The sequence below is a fragment of the Sorex fumeus genome, unplaced genomic scaffold (assembly GCF_029834395.1).
Source record: "Sorex fumeus unplaced genomic scaffold, SorFum_2.1 ptg000028l, whole genome shotgun sequence".
Taxonomy (NCBI): Eukaryota; Metazoa; Chordata; class Mammalia; order Eulipotyphla; family Soricidae; genus Sorex; species Sorex fumeus.
Window position 1 is genome coordinate 2,762,270 of NW_026606085.1, and position 26,328 is coordinate 2,788,597.

Genomic DNA, 26,328 nt, shown 5'->3' on the forward strand with positions numbered 1-26,328 from the left:
TAGGAATTCTAATTTAAAATATAAAACAGGTGGAAGCAACAGTACAGAGGTCAAAGTGATTGTCTTGCACACGGCTGACCCAGGTCTGATCCCCAGCACCCAATGTAAGGTCTTCGAGTCCCACCAGAAGTGATCCCTGAGTGCAGAGCCAGGAGTTAAGACTTCAGCACTAAGTGGTGTAGTCCAAAGTCCAAATATTTGTTGAACTTATTAATACACAAAATGTGAGTGATTATGGAAGTGAAACAACATATAAACATATAAATTTCCCAAGAGAAAGCATCTAGTTTTTGTTGTTTGGGGGCCATACCCATCAGTGGTTGAGGTGATTCCTGGCTCTGTGCTCAGAGGTCACTACTGGCAATACTGAGGAGAAGATATTTGGTGTCAGGATTCAAACTGAGTTCTGATGCATGCAAGTTCTGCCCTGTGTATTACCTCTCTGGCCTCAAGGTTTTATTTTTCATTAATAACTGACAGAAGAGGGACCAGAGCAATAGTACAGCAGAGAGGGCATTTGCCTTGCACATGGCCCACCAGGTTTGATCCCCGACATCGCAAATGGTTCTCTGGGAACTGCCAGGAGTAATTCCTGAGTGCAGAGCCAGGAGTAATCACTGAATATCACTGCATGTGACCTCAAAAGCCAAAATAAATAAATAATAAATCAATAGTAATTACCAAAAACAAATAACTCACAGTGTCAATCCATTTTAAAAATATTAAACATTGGATTTATTCCACATAATAAACTCAGTGTCAATCTTTCTAGTTACTATTTCTCAGTGTTTCTCTCAATATATTATTTTAACAATCAAAAGCTAAATAACTGCCTGATTAAGAAAGTCACACTGCTTAAACTACTCTTCAATTTCAAAACATTACATACCATTATGCTGAAATCATAACCAAAAGTACTTCTAAGCCATGGACGTACTCAACATGTGTCTCACATCTGCAAGGCCCTAAGTTTTATGCCTGGTTCTAGATAAACATAAATTGTGGTATGGAAGAACTGGGACACATTTTCATTTTAGAGGCTCTAAATCTGATTAATACAGTCCACAGCTGATTAAATACTTATCCCAATCAAATCAAGCAATTTCTCCCCTGCCCCCATCCACTCCCATCCCAACTAGTGATTCAAGCAATAGATGGGAAATCAATAATCAAATTCTTGACCTCCTCCTTGGTTCTAACAACAATCCAGTCACCAAAATACAACCCCAATTCCTCCTATCAGTTCCACCAAAACACCCAATTATCTAGGCCCAAGTGATTCCATTTTCTTACTACAAGTCACCTCCAGATGATGATTTGCCTATAATCTTAACCATATCTGAGAATATCTCTTATGGCTCTCCCTTCAAACCCATCACTTAACTAAGAGCTGATTTTATAGTACAAAGAAACATGAGGAAAAAATACACCAATGATAATGCTAGAGAGATAGTATAGGAGGTAAGACATTGGCCTTGCACACAGTTGACCTAGTATTACTTATGGATTTTTAAGCACTGAGCTAGGAGTAAGTCTTTGTATCACCAGGTATAGTCCCCAAACAAAAACGAAACAATGATCTATCTGTGAAGAGTGGAATTACAGCTCATTAATTTATTCCATGTGCTTTTAAGTGTGCAATTAAAATTCCTATAATTCCTTAAAAATAATTAAAATCATTAATTTGTTCATTCCCATGACATCTCCAAGACTAGCCTCACTATATATCTAAAAGTATCAACAATGGCAAAAAGAGGAAATGGCTGTTGTTTAGTGGGCCAGAGAAATAGTTCAATGAGCTGAAAGCAAACTTTGCGTGCCTAGGTTCAATCCCCAGTATAATAGGACTCTCCAAACACCCCAGAAGCAGTCACAAGCAAGCACTGATGAAACCATGAAAGAAACATCTTGTTCATTGTATTTTTATTGCCTATATCTCAAATGTTAAACAATTTTTCCAATTAATACTTTATTACTGGTATACGCTGATTACTAGATGGGGGAAGGAAAGGATTCTAGAAACCAGGAGTGGGATGGGGGGGGTGGAAAAAAAGATCCTTATGTTCTTTATTTCCCTAACAACTACATTCCCAACCCACTTCTACTATCTTAAAAACAAAAACACAAACAAGAGGCTCAGGAAGAACTCAGTGGTAGAACACTTGCCTTCCAAAAATGAGAACACAAGTTTCGCCCCTAGAACAGACACACAATGCTGAGAGCAATCTCGTAGCACTTCTGAAATACACACAATGAAGTGCCAAATGTCAGCAAACCTGGTATGCAGGTATACAGCCATCACAGTAAAACATGTATCAGAAGGAGTATGGTACCCCCAGCAGGTCAACCTGTACCTGTGGGGCGAGTGCATCAGCAGCATGATGGTGCCTTTAGACTTCCAGATACCCCCAAACTTCTGCTGTGCCTTTGGCCAGACCCCAACAACTTGGGATCAAGTTTACCAAGAAATTAAACGGCCAAAAGTTAAGTATGTGGGAGACATAACCACAAACCACCTCCGGCTCAGCTACAGAAGCTCAACACAGGCAGAGGAAGGGTTGGAATGGGGGTGGTAATACTGGGGATTTTGGTGGTAGAAAATGTGCACTGGTGAAGGGATGGATGTTTGATGATTGTATGACTGAAGTTCAAACATGAAAGTTTTGTAACTGTATCTCAATGTGAATCAAAAAAGTGGGGAGGGGAAATAATAATAAAATAAAATTGACATTCAGAATAGAATTTTAAAAAGTAATGTTGGGGCTGGAGCGATAGCACAGCAAGTAGGGCGTTTGCCTTGCACGCAGCCAACATGGCCGACACAGGTTCGATTCCCAGCACCCCATATGGTCCCCTGAGCACCGCCAGGAGCAATTCCTGAGTTCATGAGCCAGGAGTCACCCCTGAGCATTGCCGGGTGTCACCCAAAAAGCAAAAAAAAAAAGAAAGAAAAGAAAAAAAAAGTAATGTGGAGATCGACCACCATCCAGATCACACAGCCGCTTCTCCTGAAACATAACATGAGGCCCCCATAACCATGCCACCAGACTCCATGCCAGGCTGTTCCACACAGGGCACCCCAGACGGGGGAGGGTGAGAGCCCTCCGTGCCCCAAGGGACTCAGCTCCAGCATCCAAAACCTCCACAACCCAACCACCACCATGATCAAGGCACTCGATCCCACACACTCGCCTGAGTCTCATGCATGAGTGAAGTCCTAAGAAACCCAGGTAATTCGGAACTTTGTGACCTTGGACTCTGGGCTCAGGGACCAGGAGTGGAGATCCTCTGCCCACTTTCCCCAGTCTCTGGCAACTCAGGGGTCACGCCCATAAACCACCTCCTGTCTGCGCCAGATAATCTCGCCATCGGTCACCATCCAGATCACAGGGCTGCTTCTCCCAAAAGGGAGCATAACATGAGGCCCCCATAACCATGCCACCGACTCCACGCTGGGTTATTTCACATGGGGCACCCCAGAGGGGGGTGGGTGAGAGCCCTCCCCACCCCAAGGGACCCAGCTCCGGCAGCCAAAACCCTCCACAACCCAAGCGCCGCCACACTCAAGGCCACTCCCCATGCGCTCGGGCCGAGCCTCATATATGAGTAAACATTTCCTGGACCGAGAGAGGCCATGAAAGCGGCAGTGCAACACATCATAAAACACTCCCTACCCATTTCTCCATAATTACCACACCATGTTTGATGGGGTTCAGACAGTAGGCAACAAATCATAGACGGAAATAAATAAATATATACATATTTTCAGATATATATACCAAAGCTCACATCACCCAAACTTTAACAACATGTTATTGATATCCTGTAGAATGTCTTAATGGCTCCTGCCAAAATAGAACAATCTTCACACTGTTTCCTATATGAACACTTTTTTGTAAGCATGTTCAGCAGTTCTTCATAACAGACAATACTAAATACATTATTTCGGTTGTGTTTTGGAACTGGGATTGGGGCCTGGGATGAAAACATCCCTAATTTGGTGGTGGGAAGGTATAAAGGTGAAGAGATTGGTGTTTGACTATTGAATGTAATCAAACATTGTGAACTAACTTATAAAATTTTTAAAAGGCCCTCCCGCTGATCATCGATTTGCTCGAGCGGGCCCAGTAACGTCTCCATTGGAGACTTTGTTGTTACTGTGTCTGGCATATCGAATACTCTCGGTAGCTTGCCGGGCTCTCCGAGAGGGGCGGAGGAATCGAACTCGGGTCGGCCATGTTGGCCGCTTGTAAGGCGAACGCCCTACCCGCTGTGCTATCGCTCCATGCCCAATTCAATCAGCTTAATCAATGGCTGAATAGCAGTGCTCCTACATTATAAAAAAAAATAATAATAAAATTAAAAACATGTATCAGAGCAACAAAAAGAATAGAAGGGAATAAAGTTAGAAAACACACAATTCACACAAAATACCCATACCTTTCAACGTTATATTTAGTGACTAAGACTAATCTATAAAAACTAAAATTACAGCATTTAGATTTTCCATCAAAATTAAATATTTTCAGTACTCCTGATGCAGTCCAGGTTCTCACTCGCAGTTCAACTGCAGTACATACCAGGAGGTCTGGCTGCCTCCTCCCAGGTTTCAGGAAACTTTTCAGTTCAAGGAAACAGGACCCCTTTTAAAGTATACCAAGTAGCTCTATTACTCTCTCACTTTTTAAAAACTAAAAACCACTTTTTTTGAGATACACAGTTACAGGGTATCTTGTAGAGGAACACTGGTGGTGGGAAAGGTATGCTGGTGAAGGGACAGGTATAGGAAACATTGAAAAGAATTAAGAAAAAAGAAAAAAATTAAGATGCCACAAAACAGTGGCTTTCTAGAGAAATACCTCTACTGTCTTATCTAGTAAAAAATTCTCCTGGCCTAAAAGAGCAGAAAAGTTTACAAACAGGCATGTCCAAATATATTAGCAACTAACCATAAGTCAAAATGAAAACAGCTCCTCACAGACCAGAAAGATAGTTCAATCGGTTAAAAGCAAGCTTTGCATGCACACAGTCCAAGTTCATCCCAGTACCAAGATTCCCCTGCCCCTAGAGCACAAACAAGGATAACTCTCAAGCATAAGTCAGCAAGACATCCCTAAGCACAACCAGGGGTGATCCAAACCAACCGCTCAACCCCAACCCCCTCCTCAATAATAATAATAATAATAAAAACCTCAGGAAATATTATTAATTTTCTGATTAATAGTTCACAATAAGTAAGTAGCTAATAGTCCTTACACAAAATATTTAGCTTGGTCCAGAGTTGAAACTGGTCAGCTCTAGTGAAATTAAACTAGCTATATTTAATAAATAAAAAAGTGATCAAGTTAACTTTCTAGATAGATACAAAAGACTAGAAGTATACTACTTTTAATATTCTAATTCTGAGTTCCATCCTTAAACTTCCAGCTCATGGCCTTCCATATTTATCATGTTTCTTCACAGCACTATGGACAAATTAGTGTTAATGCCAGCCCTCAACATTAAGTCTTCTGCAACTCAGTACCTAGGAACAATGAGCATGTCCAGCTTAATGAATAATTCTAGGCATTTCATTTATCATTGCTTTTGAGTTGTAAGAAAAGCAATGGTGACCAAAAAGATAGTATGAGAGGTAGAGCACTTCCCCTGCATGTGGCTTCAGAAGCTGCAACTCTAGTTCAAATGCCCAGTATTATGTATGGCCCCCTGAGCATCACCCACAGTCACTCCAGAGCACAGAGCAATAGCCCATGAGCACCGCCATGTGATCCAAATTCCCCCACCAAAAAAAAAAAAAAAAATGGGTTTTAAGGTTTATCATCTAAAAGGAAAAAATATGCAAATTAAGCAACAATATAGAAAAGACAAAGCAAAAAATATGATAGAAGTACATGAAAGACTCAATAATTCTTAGATATTAGACTGCATTTTTTTTCCTGTAAGCAAAATATTTTTATATAAAGATATGCAAGATCCAAGGTCAGGAAGATAGTTCAATGGGCAAGAGGATATTTTTTTGTGTGTGTTTTAGTTTATTGAATCACCATGAATTACCAAGTTATAAAGTTATTCATGACTGACTTTCAGGCACACAATCATCAGCACCTATTCCTTCACCAGTATCCTCTTTCCTCCCCCAGTGTCTCCAATTTCCCACCCGCACCCCAACCTTTCTCTACGTCAGGCACTTTCCCCTTTTTCTTTTTCATTTAAGGCACTGTGGTTTGTGCCCACCCAAGATGAGCTCTCACCAGCCACTTGCTTCCACAATCCCAGATCACAGCCATGCCCCCGGCAGGACTCCACTGTCTATGAATGAGCCTCACAGAGATATAATCTGCTGAAAATTTGGGTATGCGGGTTTTCTGATTGAAATCTCCAGGTTTCCTCAAAGTCAGAATGGGCTACCTCCCCCTCACCTCCCTGTACAAAGACTTAGCAGTCACGTCCAAACCCCAAAACTGCCACCCAGTTAAAAAAGCTACTCCAGCTTTACCTTCCCGATAAAAACACCGAACGCCCTGAACAAACATGATGACCTCAGTATCTGTACTGCAAACCACAAAGCATAAAGGAAGAGAAAGAAGAAAAGTGCCTGCCACAGACAGGTTTAGAGTGGGGATGGGGAGGTGGGTGTTTGGGGATGGTGGGAGGGAAATAAGGGACACTGGTGGTGGGAAATCTACTGGTAAAGGGATAGGTGTTGGAGCATTGTACGACTGAAATCCAACCATGCACAACTTCGTAATGGTCTATCTCATGGATAATCAATAAAAAAATCTTTTAAAAAGACAGAGCACTATGATGTGTTTGTAATACCATTACTGAGTGTATTGTGCACATCACTTTACCTCCCTTCAGCACCCAGTCCTCAGCTAAATTGACCGCTTCCCCCTATCACTGCTGTAGTGGTCCCTTTCCTGTCTTAACTCCCCTCTTTACAGTGGCAGGCTTCCAACAAAGGACCAGTGCTCCTGATCTTGTTTGTATTGTCTCTGGGCATCATTCTTCTATAATCTTTCTTTGTATCAGGTAAGAGTACAATACTCTGTCTTTTCCTCCGACTCATTTCACTCAGCATGATGCTCTCCAGATCCATCCCCTTATCAGCACATTTCATGACTTCATCTTTTCTAATTACTGTGTAAGTAGTATACCATAGCTTTTTTTTTTATTTCTTTGGCTTTGTGGGTCATGCCAGCAATGCTCAGAGATTAGTTCTGGCTCTGTACTCAGGAATTTTTTCTAGCAATGGTGGGGCACCATATGGAAGGCAAATGCCCTAACCGCTGTATCATCACTCCAACCTCATACCTGGGTTGTTTTCAAATCTTGACTCTTGTGAATAACACTTCAATGGACATAGGAGTGCAGATACCTGAACTGTCTTCCACTAGGGTATATTACCAAGAGTGGAATTGCTGGGTGATTTGGAAACTCAATTCCTAGTCTTTTGAGGAATGTCCATATTGTTTTCTAAGAAACATCGAATGTCCTAGTTTTTGAGGAATGTCCATGTTATTTTCCAAAAAGACTTGATCACTTGATCACTTGACATCCCGGTTCTCATCGATTTGCTCAAGCGGGCACCAGTAACATCTCCATTCGTCCCTGTGCTAGTGTAGCCCAATGGCATCTGCTAGTTCTAGGAACATGAAGGGCCTCAAATCAATCGTCAGGGTCTTGATGAAGAAGTCTGACCATCTCGTAGGTGGGTGGCCACAGTCTTTTGACGTCCTGTGGAATCCAGTCGGTAATGGCTCTAGTCCAGTTGCCGTCTCCAAATCACATTATGTGTCCAGCCCATCTGATTTTCGACGCCTTGGCAAACAAAACAGTGTCCCTGATTCTTGATCATCAACGGAGGTTGGAACTCCGGATTCTTTCTCTCATTTGAGTGAAGCGTGATACTCCAAGTATAGCTCTTTTGATTCCTCTTTGGGAAACTCGAATAGCATTCTCATCCTGTTTTCGTAGGGCCCAGGTCTCTGAGGCCTATGTTAATGCAAGAAGAACAGTGGAATCGAAGAGATGTGCCCGGAGCCGGAGGTTCTTAGCTATTTAGCTATTTCTTCAACGCTCTTGAAGGCGTTCCAAGCCACTCTCTTCCTCCTATGCAACTCAGGTGCCAGGTCATTCGTCATGTTGACTTCTTGACCTAGGTATATATAACTGTTGCATTCAGAGATGTTCATTCCATTGAGAGTGAATGGAGTGTCAGGAAGGAGACTGTTTCTCATAAACATTGTCTTCATGAGATTCAGCTGTAGTCCAACCTTTCCACATTCACGGTCGAAGTCAGACAGCATTTGTGCTACTCGGCTAATGTTTGGTGTTATTAGAACGATGTCATCAGTAAAGCGAAAGTGGTGTAGTTGCCGACCGTCTATCTTCACTCCCATTCCTTCCCATTCCAGTCATTGCATGATGTTCTCGAGGGTGGCACTGAAGAGTTTCGGTGAAATGGTATCACCCTGCCGAACCCCTCTTGACATCAATGATCACCTCCCTGTAGAATGGTGAGATCCTGGTAGTGAATCCGCAATACAGCTCTTGGAGGATCCTGATGTATTGAGTTTGAATGTCCTATTTGGCTAGGGCTTCGAGGACTACTTCAGACTCAACAAAATCAAAGGCCTTCTTTAAATCAATGAACGTTATACAGAGCGGCATCTTGAACTCCCGAGGAACCTCAATAAGCTTGGATATCGTGTAGATATAGTCGATTGTGCTGAATCCTTTTCAGAAACCGGCTTTCTCGCATGGTTGTCCTTCATCTAGTGTTCTGCCAATCCTATTCAAAAAGGCTAGATCAGTCAATATTCTCACCTCAGTGAATGAGAAAGTGCCCGACACCACAACCACCACCACCAACACTGGTCGTTGCTTCTTTTTTGTGATGATTGACAGTCTCTTTGGTGTGAGCTGATGTCTCACTGTTTTGATTTGCATTTCCCTAATGATTAGGAATATAGAGCATATGCCTTTTTGCCAATTATATCTCTTTCTTCCCTTTTTTGATGGAGTTGGATGTTCTATTTCTTGTAAAGTTTTGCCATTGCTTTTTATATCTTGGATATTAACCCTTTAGCACATGAGTCATGCAGGTGCCCAGGACTCAATCCCTGGCAATGCATGGTCCCCAAGCACCACCACGAATACCCCAAACACTGAGTCAACAATGAGAAATTACTAAGCCAGGAGTAGTCCCTGAGCATTAACATGTGTGGCTGATGAAACAAAACCTGGAAGCAACAACAACAAATCAACCTGTGACAACTGAATATGTAAGTATCGCAACCAGGTGTGTATGTGATCCCACTGATCACAACCGCAGCAGTGAAGGGAAGAGAAAAGCTTACTAAAGCTACAACTTACAATTATCCTCAAAAATGAAAGAAACTATCTTTTTTGGGGGGGGGAGGGGGAGAAGGCACACCCAGCTGTGCTCAGGGCTTACTCTTAGCTCTGCATTCAGAAATTACTCCTGGTGGGGCTCAGCAGACCATATGCAGTGCTGGGAATCACCCTGGGCCAACCACGTACAAAGCAAGTGCCTTACCCTCTAAACTCTCTGGCCCAAGAAAGAAATCACCTTTAAATTAAAAGATGTCTTATGAAATGGGAGATATATGTGGCATATCATACAACCAACAAGAAGTTAATATCTAAGATACATAAATAACTTACATAAATCAACAACAGAAAAGTAAACAACCCATCAAAAATGGGCAGGAGACCAGAAAGATAGTATGGGGGTAAGGTACTTGCTTTGCATGGCTGACCATGATTCAATCCCCAACATTTCATTTGGTTGCCTGAGCAGCACTGAGAGTTCCCTTTCTGTCTAATTTAACATTATACTCTACAATATTTTGTATCACCTGAAAATTCTTACTGCTTAGAATCAGAGAATACAGGAAAAAAAAAAAAACAGAGTTTAGAGGTAAGTACAGACAGTAAGTCAAAAAGCTCTATTAGAAATACACCGACTTGCAAAGACGACTAGGTCATAGGAATAAAAAGATAAAACAAAGATTAAAATTCAGAGCTACTAAATATAAGAACAAGCAAGGGGGACCAGAGTGATAGTACAGCAGGTAGGCTGTTTGCTTTGCATGTGGCCGGCCAGGGTTCGATCCCAGGCATCCCATACAGTCCCAGAGCACCACCAGGAGTAATTCCTGAGTGCAGAGCCAGGAATGACTAAGCATCACTAGTCTTTTGCATTAGTTCTATTGTTTTAAGCCACTACATTTATAACAATTCGTTAGAAGAGTCATAGAGAACTAATGCAAAAGACTAGTGAAGTAAAACATCAAACACATACACACTCATTATTTGAACACAGGTATTCCTGATGATATACAAAAGAAATAAAAAAGAAAACTGGCCTCAATATAAATATGAAATAAAAATAATCATTTGGACATTAAAGATAAAACATATTATCAAAAATAAAATAAAAATGTAAGCCTCTTTCCCCCCAAATAAAACCTGACTGGTTAGGACTAAGATGTGACTCAAAGGCAGAGCATGTGTGAACTGTATTCTTAGCACTGGATGGTCCCCCAGCACTGCTAGAAGCAGCCACCCAGGGTGGCCCTTGAATACCACCTGGTGTGACTAACAAAAAACCCTAACTGGACACCTCTGAAGGATTCTAGGCAACTAAGCCGTATTTTGAAAACTGGGAAAAGGAAAATAGGCTGAGGTGGCTACTCACTGGTAGAGCATATGCCTCACACACATAAAGCCCAAGGCTTGATCCTGTTACAAAACATTCACTAACCAAATAAGCAACAGGCAGAAATTATCAAGCAGTTATCTTCAGTTCTTACAAAAATATATTTCAGGCAGTTTTTCCATTTATGACCTCTCTCCACTCAAAAAATGTGGGCAAGCACTAACAGAAACATCTCGGACGTCATCACATGGTTGGTTTTCAAGTAACTTTCGGTCATGGCACATTCAGAAACCGTTTAATTTTGCCCAATTTCCCACAACCTCCTCCATTCATACCCCATCAGGGGTTACAATTTAAGTTAGGCTCTAAGGAACCAAAATTTATAAGTTTTCTTTATAAGAAAAAATAAAAACACTGTATTTACAGGGTAGGGTTGTTGCCTTGCGTGCAGCTGACCCAATCTGAACATCCATCCCGGCATCCTATTTGGTCCCCTAAGCACCACCAGAAGTAATTGCTGAATGCAGAGTCGGGAGCAACTAAGTGCCACTGGATGTGTGCCCCACCCCATCCCCACCAAAAAGCAAACAAAAACATTATTGTGATTTACTATTTTACATGTCTATGAAAAAAAAAACATACAGGAAATGAAGATCACCAACAGTCCTGATAACTCAAAAAGAGAAGCAAGCAATATTATGTGCCTCCTGAATCAGCTTCACTACCACTTTTAAGTATTCTCTTGAAACATTTTTTAAATAGCAACTACTGGGGCTGGAGTGACAGCACAGCGGATAGGGCATTTGCCTTGCACTCAGCCCGACCCAGGTTCGATTCCCAGCATCCCATATGGTTCCCGAACACGGCCAGGAGTAATTCCTAAGTGCATGAACAAGGAGTAACCCCTGTGTATCACTGGATGTGACCCAAATAATAGCAACTATTCTTTTTATAACACATAACAAAAAAACAAAAAACATATCTGATCATGACTTTATATCTAATTTCCAAATTAAAGGAAATAGAAGAATATAGACATCTAGAACCAATTATGAAATTTCAAGTGTAAAAATTCTGTAAGATGTATTTCTTCTACAATGAGATTTTTTTTTAAAAAAAGACAGGATATATTTGGACCTTATTTTGAATCATGATTACGATCATGATCTGAATAAACTCAGTACTGGGGGGCGGGGGAGGCAGGGAGGCCACATCTAGAGGTCTTCAGGTATTCTTGGCTGGGTATTCCAGGGACACTCCTGGCAGTGCTCATGGGACCATACTTGATCACTTGATATCCCGTTACTAATAGATTTGCTCAAGCGGGCGCCAGTAAAACCTCCATTCATCCCTGTTGGAGAACAGGGATGAATGAAAGGAGGGGACCATACAATGCTGGGAAATCAACAGTGCATGCAATCCTTTAAGTTAGTTCCCTGATCTAAAAGAAATTCGTATTTATTTGCAATGCCATGGCCTCGTGAAGGCAAGACATGTGCTTTACTTCAGCCAAACCCAATTTTTAAAGATGTTATCATTAGGGAAATTTCTTAGAAAAGAATTATTCTGGAGGTGTAGAGGTAGTACAGTAGGCAGGGTGTTTGTCTTACCTGTGTCTAACCCAGGTTTCATCCCTGGTACCCCCATAAGGTCCCTCAAGCACCACCAGAAGTGATTCCTCAGTGCAGAGTCAGGAATAGTACCTGAGCACTGCCACAAAGAATTATTGTCAACTAGTTCTAGGTGTTATAATAGCTTTTATTTCATTTACATCTGCACTTAAATGATTCCAAATAAAACCAGGTAATGTGTGGGGCTGGAGCAATAGCACAGCAGATAGGGACGTTTGCCTTGCACGCGGCCAACCAGGGTTCGAATCCCAGCATCCCATATGGTCCCCTGAGCACTTCCAGGAGTAATTCCTGAGTGCACAGCCAGGAGTAACCCCTGTGCATCGCTGGGTGTGACCCAAAAACAAAACAAAACAACAGGTAATGTGTGCTAGAGAAACAGCACAGAGGGTAGGGCACTTGCCTTACACCTGACCAATCCAAGTTCAATCCCTGGCACCACATACGGGCCCCTGAGTGATTCCTAAGCACAAAGCCAGGAATAGGCCCTGAGTACCACCAGGTGTGCTCTCCTTCCACAGGGGGAGGGGAGGGAGAGCGATTAAAATAAAGTAATATCTGAGATTTGCTATTTAAAAACCTAGAAAACCTAGGAGGGAAGATGGGAAGAGGTCAAACAAGATGTTTACCGATGAAATAAGACTATGTATACAGTGGCAATAATGACACACAGAAGGCAGTGGGATCTGCATATTAATACTTTATTTTTTTAACCTGTTTAAAAAGTTCTGAGGGTCAGAGAGATAGTACAATGAGTGCTCTTGCCTTGCACACGGCTGACCCAGGTTCCATCTCCAGCAACCCTTCTAGTCCCCTGGCGATCCATATGGTCCCCTGAGCATCGCCAGTGTTACGCAGGCCATGCAGAGTCAGGATCAAACTCGGGTCTCCCACATGCAAAACATGAGCACGAGTCCTTTGAGCCATTACTACAGCTCTTAAAATAAAATTTTATGTCATTTCATTCTTGCTTTAAACCTACATTGTCTGAAAATATTCTTCCACAGCATCAGATTTGGGGGCATTATATTCACAAATAAAATTTGCAAAAGAGAATTATTTACTACAAAGTTAACTATTACAGGGATGAAGCAATAGTACAGCAAGTAGGGCACTTGCCTTGCACATGACAGACCTGGGTTCAATCCCCAGCACTTCATAAAAGTCCCTCAGTCTTGCCAAGAGTGACCCCCTAAGCTCAGAGCCAGAAGTAAATCCTGAGCTCTGCCAGCTGTGGCCCTAAAACAAAACAAAACAAAAAGTTAACTATTTCTTGGAGCAAGAGAAAGAGTCAGAGAGACAGTACAACATGTAAGGCACTTGTCTCACATCTGGAAAATCTGGGTTTGATCCTACTACCACATATGGTCCCCCAAGTCCTGCCAGGGGTGATTCCTGAGCATAGTCAAGAATAAGCCCTGATGGGGGGGTGGGAGGGATACTGAGATCATTGGTGATGGAGAATGGGCACTGGTGGAGGGATGGATAATTGATCATTGTATGACTGAAATGCAAACACAAACGCTTGTAAATATGTAATAGTACCTCACTAATAAAATAAATAAAATAATTTAAAAAAAGAGACAGAGTGGCAAAATGGATTCAGAAACTGAACCCAATTACAAAAACAAAAGTAATATACAGAAGGACTTTGAGTACAAAAACAACAAAAACTAAGCTGCAGTAAGAAGTGCTTGTCTATCTGGCTATCAGTGTGAGACATGAATCAATAAAATTTCACACTAAATAAAAAAAGAAAAAGAATAAGCCCTGAAAATTGCTGGGTATGTCTCCTCTCCCCCCACAAAAATTATTTTAAGTTAACAATTTCTTGTTATGTCTTTAATATAAAATGATCAATGGTTTGGAATATTCGGAATGTTTTCTTATCATTTACAGCATGGACAAAGTGAAGCCTAATGCGAAATAATACATCTAGAGTCATATTTCACTAAATTATAAAATCAAGTTAAATGAGATTTAAAGACGACCGCTGGACTAGAGCTGTTACCGACTGGATTCCACGGGATGTCAAAAGACCGCGTGGCCGCCCACCTTCCAGATGGTCAGACTTCTTCGTCAAGATCATGAATGATCGGTGTGAGGCCCTTCATGCTCCCGGAGCGAACAGATGCCATTGGGCTACACTAGCACGCGACAGGGACAGATGGAGACGTTACTGGCACCCGCTCGAGCAAATTGACGACTAACGGGAAGTTAAGTGGTAAGTGATTAAGTGATAGCACTGTATCACTGTCATCCCGTTGTTCATTGGTTTGCTTGAGCGGTGCCAGTAACGTCTCCATTTGTCCCAGCCCTGAGATTTTAGCAGCCTCTCCTTGAGCGGGTGCCAGTAGTGTCTCCATTCATCCCAGTCCTGAGATTTTATCAGCCTCTCCTTACTCGTCCTTCCCAACGGGGCCGTATTGGAGGCTCCTTCAGCGTCAGGGGAATAAGACCATTATTGTTACTTTTTTTTGGCCACGGGGACCTTGCCAGGCTCTGCCGTGTGGGATACTCTTGGTAGCTTCCCAGGCTCTCCAAGAGGGACAGAGGAATCGAACCCGGGTTGGCCACGTGCAACCCAAATGCCTTCCCCGCTGTACTATTGCTCCAGCCGAAAGTAACAATTCTAAAACTAACAATACTGATGTTAATGTTCAGGGGCAGAGTTGTGTCTCAATTAAAGCTGGAATACAGGGGCTGAAGTGAAAACACAGCAGGGAGGGCCCTAGTCTTGCATGCAGCTGACCCGGCTTCGATTCCTAGTATCCAATAGGGTTCCCCTAAGCACTGCCAGGAGTGATCCCTGAGCACCACTGGGATGACCCCAAAAACAAAAACAAAACAAAAGCTAGAAAGAACAAAGTGGTAACAGAAAGTACTAACAAGTACCACCTATTTGGGAAACCACAGCCTATGAGAGCAGTGTCTGGAATTAAATTTGGGTCTTAATCCTAGTTCTCACAGTCTCAAACTGGTTCTTTCTCTCAATCCATAAAAATGTGAACTAAAACAGGGGCTAAATGTGAGATAGTGGTAAAAGACATGCCTTGCAAGTCTGCAGTCCTGATTTCAATCCCCAACACCATATGGCCCCTAGCACCAACAGGTATAGCTTTGGCAAACCCTCCCCACTCCCACCCCAGCACCACTGGGCATGTAGTATGATCATTTTAGAACTGCAAAAGAATTTTATGATACATATTTAGCTCTTGGAATATTAGGCAAGTTATTTAATGCAGTGGCTCATTAAATTTGCAAAACAAACCATAAAGTAGGCATTATTGGCCTAATTTGAATATGTGGAAATAGTCTCCTGAGAGATTAAGTAGTATGTCTGCTGTTAATACAATGTCAGAGACAGATTAAAACACTGGATCCATGGGTTGAAGCGATAGCACAACATGTAGGGCATTTGTTTTGCACACGGCTGACCCAGGTTCGATTCCCAGCAACCCATATGGTTTCCTAAGCACTGCCAGGAGTAATTCCTAAGTGCAGAGCCAGGAGTAACCCCTGCGCATCGCCGAGTGTGACCCAAAAAGGAAAACAACAACAACAACAACACTGGATCCACTAACAATGCAGATTTCCCAGCAATTATTGGCACTAAGTAGGAGACTCCACAGCGGTAGGGCGTTTGCCTTGCACGCAGCCAACATGGCCGACCCGAGTTCGATTCCTCCGCCCCTCTCGGAGAGCCCAGCAAGCTGCCGAGAGTATCTTGCCCGCACGGCAGAGCCTGGCAAGCCACCCGTGAGGTATTCGATATGCCAGACACAGTAACAACAAAATCTCCAATGGAGATGTTACTGGGCCCGCTCGAGCAAATCGATGATCAACGGAGGGCCTTTACTTTACTTTAAGTAGGAGACTAATAGATTTATGCATCATATGAGCACGAGTCATAAATAGGTAAAATTCCTACCCTCTCGGTTTTATAAATGAGCAGAGGGCAAAGAGGTGGGACCTGTACCAGGGACTGAATACAGGGTCTCACACACATAAGATTTGTGCTCTAGGACTGGAGTGATAATACAGCAGGTAGGGTGTTTGCCTTGCACACAGCATACCCGGGTTCAATCCCCGGCATCCCATATGATCCCCCAAGCACCACCAGGAGTAATTCCTGAGCATTGCTGAGTGTGACCCAAAAAACAAACACACAACAAAAAAAAAGGTTCATACTCTAGAGCTGAGGGGTAACCCCTGAGCATCACTGGGTGTGACCCAAAAGCAAAAAAAAAAAAGAAAGAAAAAAAGGGGAAAAAAAGGTTCGTACTCTAGAGCCGAGGCACATCATAACTTTCCCCTACTAACAAATTTCCTTAACTCACTCATGGGAATAAAATTTTTAGAAAATCCAAAATTAAAACTGAAAAAAATCAGGGCTGGAGCGATAACACAGCGGGTAGGGCGTTTGCCTTGCGTGCAGCCAACATGGCCGACCCAGGTTCGATTCCCAGCATCCCATATGGTCCCCTGAGCACCACCAGGAGTAATTCCTGAGTGCATGAGCCAGGCAGGGGTAACCCCTGAGCATCGCCAGGTGTGACCCAAAAAGCAAAAAAAAAAAAAAAAAAAAAAAAAACCTGAAAAAAATCTAGACTTGGTATAATATATCCTTGTAGGAGAAGCTCTCAATGATCAACTGAAAAATGAACATCAATTAATGATCAATTAAAAGAACAAAAGGTACATCATTTGCAAAAGAACTCAAAATACCATCAGAAATCAAAGAAATGCAATCTAAACAAGTTCCTTTTTTTGCTCACCAAGTTTAGCCTGCTTTCTGGTAGATTCTTTTTCTAATTAAGTATATCACTGTTACCATCCTCATTTCTTAGCTGGCAGAAGAACAAAACTACTGTAATCTTAAATGATGATATACTGGGTTGGGGGAAAGTATAGGGATTAAGGTGCTTGCCTTACATTCCACCCAGCTTGATTCAAATATCTGGTACCTACATATGGACCCCTAACCACAGAGTCCCTGGGCAACATGGGGGGTGGGAGGGGGTGTGGACCAAAACTGAAAAATTTTAATGATGAAATATTAATGTTTTCCCCTGTATTTTAAGATACTTTGGTATCATGGAAAGCTATAACAAGAAAGATTGGATTACTCTTCCTGGGTTAGCTACTTCTCAGATTATTATAAACAATTCATCATGAATAAGCCTATCATATACAAGCCAACCAACTCCAAGTTGACACCATAATCCCTTTCATCTAACTTACATAGTAAACCAATATCCTTTTCAACCCTAAATCACCCAAGAACCAGATATCAACAACAGATAACAAGAGATCCCCTCTAGAGACCAGAGACCATCATCCAAATTATTCATCCTACAATTGCTCAAATTTGCCTGTTATGCACAATCATCCCCTATTTATTCCCCTGGAAACCACAATAAAAGCTCAAACTTAAGTTATGCATTCCTCCTAAATTCTTCCCTCTTGCATAGCATGTGATTTCCCTCTCTAGGAAACTGTAAGTAAAAAACCCTTCAGGAGCAGCTGACTCTGAGTCTGACACAATACCATACCTGACTAAAACAAACAAAATGTATTTATATTTATATATATATATACACATATATATGTATATACACAGTTATGCTCAGGACTTACTCTTGGTGGAGCTTGGAGGACCCTCTGGGCCTCTGAGTTATGTCCTTGGCCCCAAAGTTTTTGTATACTCTTTAACCAAGCAATTCTAATGCCAACAATTTGTCCTAAAGTAGTGAGATCATGAATATATAAATAGATATAATTTCAAGAATATTGATCTCCAATCATTGATAAGCTTCAGTTTAAAATCCCAAAATATCAGAAACAGGCCAGTGTCTAACAATGAAAGTGGCGAAGCAAATTATGAAATATATACAAAAGTCTCCAAATAAAACCTGAAAGAGAACATAAATTCTATCAAATCCCTCAGGAATATATATTTCCTGTACTATTTATACAACTTCAGCATGGGAAAAGATAAATATTTTCCATTTTGCCATACTAGCATAACAAGATACCAAAACCCAAGGTAACATCAAAAACTAAAATTCCAGGCTAGTGTCACTTAAACTGAAAAAAAAAAAAAAAAAGAATTTAACATTAACAAATCAAATTTAGGTAAGCATTAAAAAAATCCATCATGACCAAGCTGAGTTTATCCCAAACTATACAAAATATACCTAACATCTGGAAATCTGTTAACAAAATCACTTTTATTAAACTGATCAGAAAGACCTAAAATAATCTCAGTAAATTATAAAGGAAAGCAACTGAAAACTATGGAAAACAAAGAATGCCCAACAGAAGGATGATCCGTGTGTATATATGTAAAACAAAATAATACTAAAGAAAAAAACACTAAAATATTTAATAATATCAGTGTTTCCTGGGACTGAGAAAGTGGATCTGTGGTAGCACACTTGCCTTGCATGTATGAGGCATAGGCTCAGTCATCACCACGAAGAAAAGGAGGGGACGGATCACCCAAATCTTTCCCTTTTTATCACCCCCCAGTTAAAAATGTTTACCATTTCTTGTAAGTCAACATTCTCTTAAAACTGTAATCGGGCTCATTTCATCCCAGCCTTGGCACAATCTTCTTTGTAGTTTTAGTCCTTTTTTTTTCTGGAATATGGTCTTATGGTCTTATTCTTCCCAACAAGCCATTGTTTCCTGTTATAAAGCTGCATTTGAATCCTTGCCTTGCTTATTCGATATCACTTTGTGGAATTACTACTTATACTTCTCACAGAAAGTTTAGTGGGTTTTATCAACTTGTAATTATATAAGTAAAAATTATTTATATGGGGCTGGAGCGATAGCACAGCGGGTAGGGTGTTTGCCTTGCACACGGCCGACCCGGGTTCGATTCCCAACATCCCATATGGTCCCCTGAGCACCGCCAGGAGTGATTCCTGAGTGCATGAGCCAGGAGGAACCCCTGTGCATCACCAGGTGTGACCCAAAAAGCAAAAAAAAAAAAATTATTTATATTCCTGTACTTGTTGTTGTTGTTTTGGGATCACACCTTGCACTGCTCAGGGATTTGCAATGCCAAGGACTGAAGTGGACTCAGCCACACTTAAAGCAATGCATTTAGTCCCATACCATCTATCTGGACCTGTATCTCTATTCTTAAAACAAGCACAGACTAGGGCTAGGGGATAGTGCAAAGTGTCGGAGCAAATGCTTTGCATGTGAAGTTCCAAATTTAATCCAAATCTCTCTCGCTCGCTCGCTTCCTCCCTCTCTCTCTCTACCTCTCTCTCACACACACACATACACATACACACACACCGTCCAAAGAGATACCCTTTACTACAATCCTACTACACCTCCCTATTTTTTCTGTTTGAACCCAGGTCAGCCGCATGCAGGGCAAGCACCCTACCCATTGTATATCACTCCGGCACCAAAGCCCCTTTCAAGTGACAGCCCCACTTGAATATATACATTATAACTTTAAATTTTCGTCTATACATCCTGCCTATTTACTTTTTATGAAAACTTATTTTAGATTATTGATTTGAATGATGACTTCTACCTTCACCTCACTTGTCAGATATTTACTAGTAGGCAGAAACATTTACTAGTAGGTAAAATATTCAACTCCTTTAGATTTTCTGTAAGACTTTCTATTTATTTGAATTCTGGGACATCCCTGGCTGTGCTCAGGACATGATCCTGGCTCTGTGTTCAGAGTTCGCTCCTGGCAGGCTCAGGGGGACCATGTGGGGTTACTCTTAGCCAAACTCAGGATATCATGCAGTGCTGGGCTCAACCCTGGGCCTCCCATATGAAAAGCATGAACTAGGTTCATGGAGCTATCTCTCTAGCCCTTAGGGACACTATCCTAAGCCAGACTCCTCAAGGAGTCATTCTTTTTTTCTCCACATTTTTGGGTCACACCCAGCAATACTCAGAGTTTACACTTCATTCTGTGCTCAGGGATCATTCTCACAGGTTCATGGGAATTGAGAGCCAGATTAAGAGTCTCAGGTTCAATCCCAGCGCCATATGATCCTCCAAGCACACCTTGGAGATAACCTCCGCATCGAATGAAGGGGTAGATAGAAGGAAGTATTACTATAAAGAAATTCTTCTGGCCGAGGATGTAGCTCATCTATAGAGCTGTCTGGTTGGCCTTGCATTTGTGAGGCTCTGGGTTCAATCCCCAGCAATACAAATAACAACTACAACAAAATCTGTGTTTTGACTATAATCAAGTTTTATCAATTCTGATTCAAGCAAATTAAAAATAAAACAGGCATCTAGAGAAAACGTATTCTACATAAATAGAAGCAGTGCCAGATGAGAGGTAACAACTTCATTCTATTCCAGAATTCTAGTTCTGGCTTTGCTAAAATTCAAGTCACTTCCACCTCTTTAATCCTTAGATTCCTAATCTATAAAATGAGGGCAGACAATTCTAGTCTTTAGAATTCTTTTTAATATGTCCGTATATTCCTACTGCTTCCTAGAGCTAACTAACATCTTAAATTGTGGGCTACAACCCCATGTGGGCTTGCTAACTTTTTAAGAATGTTTTTAAATAAACGATTTTATACCAGCAAATGTTTGATCTGTATACCAATACTACACTCAAGATTACACTTTCTTAGATGGATGAAAAGGTATGACAGGATTGGTCTTCGAGCCCATGTTCTCCCTTGAACATGTATCTCACTTGTTTCTATGTATCTTTGCTTGCTTTTTTCCACTCTTGAATATGTATTCCTCTCTATCCCATCACTTCATCTAAGTTTCATTCAGTAAAAAATATCTTGCCTCGTTAAAAAAGTTGATAAACAGAAAGCTTAAACAGCCCTTCTCTAGAGTAACAATTGGACAATGATAACAGACCCTGAGAGTCAGTCTGCTGACAGAATGGGCGGCGTGGGAGGGAACCTTGAGACATTGGACGCTAAAACTCTAGCAGTGGGTGTGGTGTTAGAACATCATGTCTGAAATTCTATTCTTAACAGTACTGTATATCATGGTGCCTAAATAAAAATTGGGAATGAATATAAAATTCTGCTCTAGAGGCTAAAAGACAGAGAAAAATAGGTTCTACCATAAGTCATTAACTAGAAAATCTCAAAGGGAACTTTGTTGTTGTTTTGTTTGGGATTCATACACAGCAATGCTCAGGGATTACTCCTGACTGGGCACTCAGGAATTACTCCTGGTAGAGCTTAGGAGAACCATATGGCAGTCTGAGGATCAAATTTTGCATGCAAGGAAACTATCTTTCTAGCCCTTAATGGAATTACTTTTCAGTTAATTTATGGGGGAAAATTTTCAAAAGATAGGAGCAAAAGAATTAGTACAAAGCAAGTGGTAAGGCACTTGCCTTGCACCTCACTGACCCCAATTCAAAGCCTAGTGCTGTATACAGTCTCCTGAGTATCCACAAGAGTCATTCCTGCAGAGTCAGGAAAAGCCCCTGAGCACCATCAGGTAAAACTTGAACACACCCCCTTTACCCCCAAATAAAATAGATTCAAAGACAGTTCTATCCCCAAGTAAAAGGGTAAAATATATTAATTTACAAATATTACACAAATTCAGGCTAATGTGCATTGGGACATCAAAGTTTGCCACCCCTCCCTCCTTCCCCTTGCCCAAAAAATAGGGGTTAAGACTATGTGGTAAGCACAGAAATGTGTTTCTCAAATCAAGTATCTCTGTGAGTTTTGTGACTGGAGGATTACTTATTATAATCAACCAAATACAAAGATCACTAAATTAAATGGAGTTAAAACAACTGGCTCTCCTCTATTTGGAAGAAAAATAAAGTGAGATCTCTATGTCATACAAAAATCAATGTTAAATGCAGACATATTCTCCCAATAGGTCAAAAATCACTTTCGGCAATGTCAAGGTGATACCTCAAGGAACTCTGTCCTTGAGAGGTGCACCTTCTCCAACAAAGTCTGGATCTCAGTTCTGGACTGGATTCAAAGGTATGCTCCTTCCCTGGGTTGTCTGCCTATATCTGCTAATCCTTTTATCTCCTGAAATTCTGGTCAAATGACATCTTCTCCAAAAAGTTGTTACTCATCATCTAATTTCTTTTAAAAAGTCCATCCCCTTTCACCCTAATATATTTTTTATTTTTCTTCTCTAAAAATCCACATAATTTATTGTTTACTATCTGTTCCTCTTTCTCCCATACTAGGACAGGATTATTTATGTAATCTAATAAATGTACTATATTTGTTATTATACATTAACTCCTCACTAATAGATTCCAAATATCCAGACTTGTCATTTAAAAGTAGTAGGCATTGATATTTGTTGAATAGATACTACACACTTGTCTGTGAGATAATCTAGTTAATATCTAACAGATATACTAACTAGGAACAGGAACTGAGTTTTGTTCATCATTGTTATTCCCTAGAACATTAACACAGGAGTTGGCATAGACTAAGCACTGCTAGTGCAAGCATAGAACACTATTTTAATATGAAAAACACAAGATTTAAATAGCTGATGCAGGGTTTAACTTATGCAGGAAATAACTTATGCAGGATTTTTAAGACTGTCAAGTCCACCCTTTAATATAATGTTGACAGCTATATATTGATAACCTTGAAATCAATCAAGCAATAACCATTAAAATTTAAAGTACTCCAAGCTCATACTTTTTAATTCTTCAGTCTAAGAAAGTATCTGTAAGTATAAGCAATGCTTATAAAACAGAATTAAAAACTGAAAACAATCTACTTGTCCATAAACAGAGAAATAGGAAAATAAATCCTGTATAGTGCACGTATATAATGAAATACTCTTTAACAAAGAATGAGGTGGATTTATTACACTGAGATGGAATGTACTCCAGGATCTAATAAATAGACTAAAAGCCTCTGGCATTAAATGGCCTAGACTTGAACCATGGCTCCCCTACGACCTAACTGTGTAACCTGAGATACTTTTAGCTTTACTATGCCTGTTTCTTCATCAATAAAATAGGAATGCTAATATTTTAATAGTGCTCTTCTTAATGAGAAGAGGACTTCCTCAGAAGATGTAAGTAGTACTTAAAGCATACTGTCACTGTCACTGTCCCTGTCACTGTCCTCCCATTGTTCATCGATTTGCTCTAGCGGGCCCAGTAACATTGTTGTTACTGTGTTTGGCATGGTAGCTTGCCAGGCTTTGCCATGTGGGCAAGATACTCTCAGTAGCTTGCCGGGATCTCTGAGAGGGGCGGAGGAATTGAACTCAGGTCGGCTGCGGACAAGGCAAACGCCTTACCCGCTGTGCTATCGCTCCAGCCCTAAAGCACACTACATTGCCATATATATTTTTTTTTATTGAATCACAGTGAAATGCACAGTTACAAAGTTGTTCATGATTGGGTTTTGGTCATATAATGTTCCAACACCGGTCCCTTCAACCAGTGTACATTTCTCATCACCCAAGTCCCAACCCTCCCTCCAGCCACCCCATCCCAGCCTGCCTCTATGATTGCCATATAATTAAAACTAACATTTCCGAAGTGGAAAAAAAACTGCACACTCTACGAATTTAAACCATCTCCACTTCAGAGATTAATGGTAGTATGTATGAGTACACCAAAAAAAAGTAGAAACTTAATAGGGATCAGAAAGAGAGAGTACAGCGGGTAAGACCTTGCACATGGCCAACTTGGTTTGATCCTGGGTACCACATATGGTCTCCTGATCCTACCAGGAGTCACCTCTGAGCCAGGAATATTGCTCCATGGTTGGAAGCCTGCCTCATGAACTGGGGGGAAAGGCAGCTGGAATAAAGAAGGGATCACTGAGTCAATGATGGTTGAAGAGATCATTCAGGACGGGAGATGTGTGCTGAAAGTAGATAAAAGAGCAAACATGATAGCCTCTCAGTATCTGTACTGCAAACCATAATGCCCAAAAGTAGAGAGTATGAGGGAAAATGTCTGCTATAGAGGCAGGGGGAAGGATACTCATCTATTGGTGGTGGAAAATGTGCACTGGTGGAGGGATGGATGTTCGATCACTGTATGACTGAAACTCAAACATGAAAGGTTTTTAACTATCTCACAGTGATTCAAATTTTTTTTTTTAAGGAGTGATCCCTGAGAGGGCAGAGTCTGGCAAACTCCCCGTGGCATACCAAATATGCCAAATACCAGTAACAACGATGGGTGTCATTCTCCTAAAGAGCCTTGAATATAATCTCAGGGGTAGGATGAAAGAGATGTTACTGGAGCCTGCTCGAGGCAATCGACGAATAACAGGATGATGAAATGAAATGAAATGAAATGATCCCTGAGCAGAGCCAGGAGTAAGCCCTGGGCACAGCTGGGCGTAGCCTCAAAACAAACAAAATACATATATCTTATAGATGAGATTTTAGATTTCTGTTGTTTTGGCTTTCGATCTCTTCCCAGATCCATGTTAGGAAGTTGTTCCTAGCTTGGAGCTGAGACTATTCCCCACAGTGGTAAGGGAGTCATGTGTGGATGGAACCCAAACTTCCCATCTCCAATAAAAGGATTTAGGATGACAGTTTTAAAAAGAAAAAGTAAAATTAGAGCAAAAGGATCTAAGATACAGTTTATCCTGCATTTTTAAATATTTTACTTTTTTTAAATGTTTGTTGTATACAGTCTTTGAAAAAAAAAAATTTTTTTTTCAGTGCCAGAGATCAAATCCAAGCCTCACACATGTAAGGCAAGTGGTCCAACACAACGGCTACATCTCTGGTCTATGTAATCTTTGAATTCTCAAGATCAAATAACTAGAATTTATTTGGCTATGAAAATTAAACTGGAGGCAGAGATATTGCCAAGTAATATTCAGGATACCCAACGGGCCAACCAGGATGAACAATTCGATAGTCAGACGGGTAATCCAACAACTCGATAGTTAGATGGGTAGTCCATGGGTAATGCCACTCAGACCCAGCAGCACTAGGGTTCCATCTGACAGTGCTGAAGAGACTGAGGTCATGAGGTGCTAGAGACAGAATTCAGGCCTGAAATTGGGGATATGGCTCAAAAAGATCTGAAGTGCAATTTTTGTATGTCAGTGCCCTGAGTTCAATCCTCAGCACCACATGATCCTCAGTACCACCACTAACAAAAAAAGGAACAACAAAGAACTTAGGACTTGGTATATACATGGACCCCTAAAATTTTGTCTTGCATGCAGCCAACCCCAGTTCAATTCCCAGCTCTGCCTGTTCCTCTCCCACTCCAAGATTCTGAGCAGCAAGAAGTAGCCCCAGAGCATCACTGGGTGTGATCCGAACCCCTTCCCCCTGACCAAACACACACACAATTAGATACAAAAAAATTAAAAAGAAATTTTGCTTTTCAATTTGTACATAAATCAATTCTTAATCTACCAAATTGCCATGAAAAAACATTTTTAAAAAGTAAAAGTATGAACATAGATAACTTCTTCTAAAATGCACTTAAAGCAAGATTAAGTAAAAAACGAAACAGCTAAGGATTGGGAGATGGCCCAGAGAGCTGGAGAGCAGAAAGGCCCAGTTTTGATCATAAGTTAGAAAACATCTTTCCTACCACACAGACACAGACACAGACACACAGACCGAGACACACACACACAAACACACACACAAAGCAGCACTATCAGATGTGGCCCGAAAACAAAAAATAAATCAGCAGAACTCAGCAATAGTTTTGTTTTGCAGTGCTAAGCATCACTGAACCATCACACAATCCAAGACAAGTTCTCTATATTGAGCTATATACCTGGTCCTTGCAACAGCTTTAAGTTAGAGATTGAAGGATACGTAAAACAAAAGTGTTAAGTAACTATACAATCTCATCCAAAGAGAAAAACTATTATCCCCAAGATGAACTTCTAACACATGGACACAAGCACTCAAATATACCAAATTCTTTCTCCATTTGTAAAGACTGGGTGCAGTTTCTCGATTACTCTATTATTTAAAAATAAAGACTGCAATCTATGTAAATTAAATCTCAGTAGAATCACAGGATTT

General features: G+C 41.0%; 1 protein-coding gene across 1 annotated transcript in view; it reads right to left on the minus strand.

Moving 5' to 3' along the window:
- RABEP1 (rabaptin, RAB GTPase binding effector protein 1) overlaps positions 1-26,328 on the minus strand; it is a 128,708-nt gene that overhangs the window by 100,513 nt on the left and 1,867 nt on the right. The window lies entirely within an intron of this gene.